Source organism: Papaver somniferum, chromosome 10 (genome assembly GCF_003573695.1).
Source record: "Papaver somniferum cultivar HN1 chromosome 10, ASM357369v1, whole genome shotgun sequence".
NCBI lineage: Eukaryota > Viridiplantae > Streptophyta > Magnoliopsida > Ranunculales > Papaveraceae > Papaver > Papaver somniferum.
Window position 1 is genome coordinate 161595615 of NC_039367.1, and position 4365 is coordinate 161599979.

The following is a 4365-nucleotide window of genomic DNA, read 5'->3' on the forward strand; positions in this document are numbered from 1 at the left end:
AACCAATCCGCAAGAGATATGGACCGGACACGGGTGCATTTTCAAATCCGCATGCGGTGCGGTTACGGTTGCGGTTGGGCTTTGATAACCGCGGATTACCCGCACCGTAGGAAAATTAGGGAATTTAGTGAAAGTATTAAGGATAATATGGGGAGTTGGAGTTTTATATATAAGGATCTTTATTTTCTAAACCCTAATAGTTTTTTTTTCATTCGAGAGGAACAACTGCGATTCTTCTTCGAACAGATGCGATTCTTCTTCGATTGCGTGTTAGCTTCAGCAATTTCAGTATTAACTTCAGCAATATCTTTATCGATTTGCAGAGAAGTAAGTAACGATTAACTTCAGTTTTGATTCCAGAGAAATTTAGTTTTTGATTTTTTTCCCCCAAATCGATTTCATGTTAGGGGTATCAATTTCTTCTTCATTGGTTCTTCGGTATTAACTTTCAGTGTCTCTTTTATGTTGCACAGATTTAGTTTCAGAAAATGGTGAAGTGAAGAATGGGTTGAAACGAGATTTAGTTGCAGTTGATAAACAAGTGAGTTAATGAAACAAAACCCTTGTATTTACTAATGGGTTGAAAATTCAGTTTTTGTTTACTAATTTTTTGGTTTGAAAATGAATTTTGTTATTTGAATGAAGATATTTCCAAATCCTGAAGTTACTGAATGATTTTTAGCTAAGTTATTTGAATGAATTTTTAGCTAAGTTTGTTGTTTATGCACACATATTTCCAAATCCTGAGCGTGTATTATTAACTGGAATGTGCCCTTATTCTCAGAAGTAGAAAGTTTGGATTATCATAATACACCATGAATTCCAATTTCAATTTCATCTTCTTATCTTACAGGTTTATTATGACAGTCTAGCATCCATTGCTTAACAGGTTTATTTTGAAGCACTCCTAGAAAAAGGACAGTAGAGAAAGGTATGATCATATCCTTTAAACATTAACTCCATTACTCCTTATCTAGCTATCCTAGTGAATCTAGAAAATCTTTTAAGTTGTTGGAATCATATCCTTTAAACATTTGTAGGCAATAGACTTATAAAGAGATTGGGTACTGAACATACCATTGATAGGTTTCATCAAATTTGTTACTGAACATGCTTAGAGATTGTCAATATTATGCTTAAGTGAAACTGCGCCACATCTATTGCTTGAGAATTGCTTATTTTTGCTCCCCTTAAGATTGCTGCTGTTTGTGACATTGGTTCCTCATTTTACAGATGCGGCAGAAATCTTGCAGGAAATTCCAGACATATCTATCATGGATTGATTAAACTAGTACTCAAATCCAAGGACTCTTTTTTCAGTTTTTGGCATCATAGATTCAGATGGCTTGGCACCAAACTTGTTGCATTTGAATTAGTACTTTTTTGTGTTAACTGTTAACTATCTTCTATCTTTTGTTGCTTTTGAATTACTGAATTAGTACTCTTTTGTGTTAAGAATCGCATGTACTCTCCATTAGAAATTCTAGTTTCTAACTTTCTGTACTTTTTTTTTTTTGATGATTTTTTGAGATTAAACCGCGGTTATCCGCAACCGGCCCGCAAAATCCGCTGATCCGCAGAGGACAAATCCGCGGGTGATTGGGCCGGTCACGGTTCCATTTTCAAAATCCGCAACTTTGACGGTTCGGTTGCGGGTGACCCCTAATCCGCATCCGTCCGTCCGTTGCTCACCCCTATTAACAAACCATATTGGGTCAGCAAAATAGTAGCCCATTATAGGTGCAGAAAATCTCGCCATGTGCTAAAGCCCAAGGAGCCACCCTCCAGAACTGGCCTGCTTTTGGTGATGCTGAATTTAGGGGTGAGCATTTCGGCCGTAATCAGCGGATTTAACCGGGACACACCTTATTTTTGCAGATGGATGACCAGACCGTTCGCTAATGGGTTGGATGCGGATGAGAACTTTGAAATCAAACGGATTACGGATTGGGCCCGGATTCATCGTTGAAAATCCATTGGACATCCATATCCGTCAGATTAAGAGCATTTGTATAGTTTTTAGAAAATAAATAAGTAGTTTAGAAATTGTTAAAGTGTTTGTTTGGAGTGTTGTCCATGAAACTTTTATATTTGTGCACATATATATAAAATTTGTAGGTTTTATAAGAAGTCATCTATGTTTATTTGATTTCTTCATCATAAATTTTAACTAAAACAAATTCATTGGGTTACCCGTACCCAATTAGTTCATCCGCGCATCCATTGGATGCAAATCCATCGGATGTGGGTTGGATTCGGATGCCAAATTTGAAATCCGTAGTGAATTGGATTGGATGCGGATGAGATGAAAACCGGTCCATACCAGCCCATGCTCACCCCTAATGCTGATGATGATTCTGGACCTTGTGTTATTGTTGATCCAATAACCATAGCTAACACATTTGTAACCATATGTTCGGTTTATTAGGACAAGAATCCGGGCACGCGCTTTGCAGGTGCTTTTCTTTTGCGCTTTCATGCTCCCTCTTACACGTCATCCGCTCTATCTCTTTCTCTTATTGACTGCTAATTTGTTTTTCTTTCACTTTTACTTTTTTAGCCTCATTTAGTTTAGATAGTACTATTTCATCCCACTATTAGATGACCTATTTAGTTTAAAATTTTGTCCCACTATTAGTTGACATATTTCACTAAACAAGGAATATTTTTAAAATTATCCTTTTGATTGATTATCGGTAGTATAAGAAATATGTATAATTTAATATCCATGTTTATATTCATCAAGTAGGTATTTTAAAATGCTTTTCAATGATACAAAGTTTACGAAAATCCATGGTATGGTTTGAGAGATAAATCATTTCTAAATTTTACAAGTTATTATCCATAAGGGTATAATTCTAAAAGATACTTAAAAATACAATCCTATTAGAGGGGCGGCATGATCCATTAGAGGGGCGGCAACCTAATAAGAGAAAAAGGGTCATTACATGGTAGTTCATGCCACCCCTTATCAAAAAAAAAATGGAAATGACCAATTAACCCTTATTATTAATAATCAAGATTAGTGATGATAATCAAGATTAGTGTTGATAATTAATTTTCACCTATAATAACTCTAAAATCAGATTTTTAGAGTTAGAAAAAAAAAGTTATAAGGAGAAGAAAAAAAAAACTTTTGTGATATTTGTGAAACCCTAGATTTTGATTCACTCAACCAAAATGAGTGATTCCAGTGGAAAATTTGAGATGGGTGAATCTCTATATGATAGAGAAAACAAATACTATATACCTCTTGATGGAGATCCTGATATGGAGTATTTGTTAGATGGTAGAGATGTTTTAACCCAAAGTCAAGGTCAATCTCAATCAATTGAAGAAATTAGCCAATAAAGTGAAGAACCAGAGCCTGAAACTGACCAGTTATACTTTTAAATTAGTTCCCATTAGCTTTTTGTCGCTCAAAACTATCTAAAATACGTAAAAAATCAAAACTTTTACATTTTCAGAAGAACTTACGGTTGGAATTGTGTTATTGACCAACCGTAACTCCGTGTTACGGTTCATAAATTATCGAATACCAACCGTAACTGGTTCAATTTGGGGAAAACCCAATCGGAATACCAGTTACGGTTGGTAAAAAAAATTCGATAGGAACCGTAACCTAATTACTGTTTGAAACATGACATCATATAGAAACCGTAACAAATAACGGTTGGTAACTAATGAATCGAGACCAATCGTAACTGACTTACGGTTGGTATCTCAACTAATTTTTGAACCGAATAAATTTCTAAGACACAGTATGTTTTACGGTTGGTAAGGTTATTTGAGTTACAAGTCATAACTCAATTACGGTTGATAACAGTGATGCAAATACAAACCGTAGAAAAAATGAAACATCCAGAAAGAATTACGGTTCGTAACTTAAGTATCGAGACCAACCGTAAATCAATTACGGCTACAAAAAAAAAAAATCGTAACTGAACATTCTTTCTCAAAATCAAGAACTTACGGTTGGTATTTGAGTTAAATGAACCGTAACATCAACCAAATCTATAGTTACGGTTCCAATTGGCGTTATTACCATGCTACACAGAAATTTCAATTTCAATTTTGTTCCAAACCCTGATTTTTGGTACAAAACTAACTTCAGTCTTCGTCAACCTTCTTCTTCGGCATCTCTAATATAGTTTTCAATCAAACCCTGATTTTTGATACAAAACTAACTTCAATCTTCGTCAACCTTCTTCTTAGGAATCTCTAATATAGTTTTCAATCAATGATTATCATTTTTCAAATTTCCGATTAATCGAGGACGATGAAAATTTCAGTTTTAATGGAAGAGGAGAAGAGAAGATGAAGATGAAAAAAAAACTGTTTTGATTTTTTTGATTCATTAGGTTT

The 4365-nt window shown here is 34.7% G+C and overlaps 1 long non-coding RNA gene across 1 annotated transcript; it reads left to right on the forward strand.

Annotated features, from left to right (window-relative positions):
• Positions 1 to 229: 229 nt before the first annotated feature.
• LOC113318017 lies at positions 230 to 1462 on the forward strand. The gene is made up of 4 exons (XR_003344215.1): positions 230 to 327; positions 474 to 541; positions 854 to 931; positions 1234 to 1462. It is a non-coding gene; the product is annotated as an uncharacterized LOC113318017 (long non-coding RNA).
• Positions 1463 to 4365: the final 2903 nt, after the last annotated feature.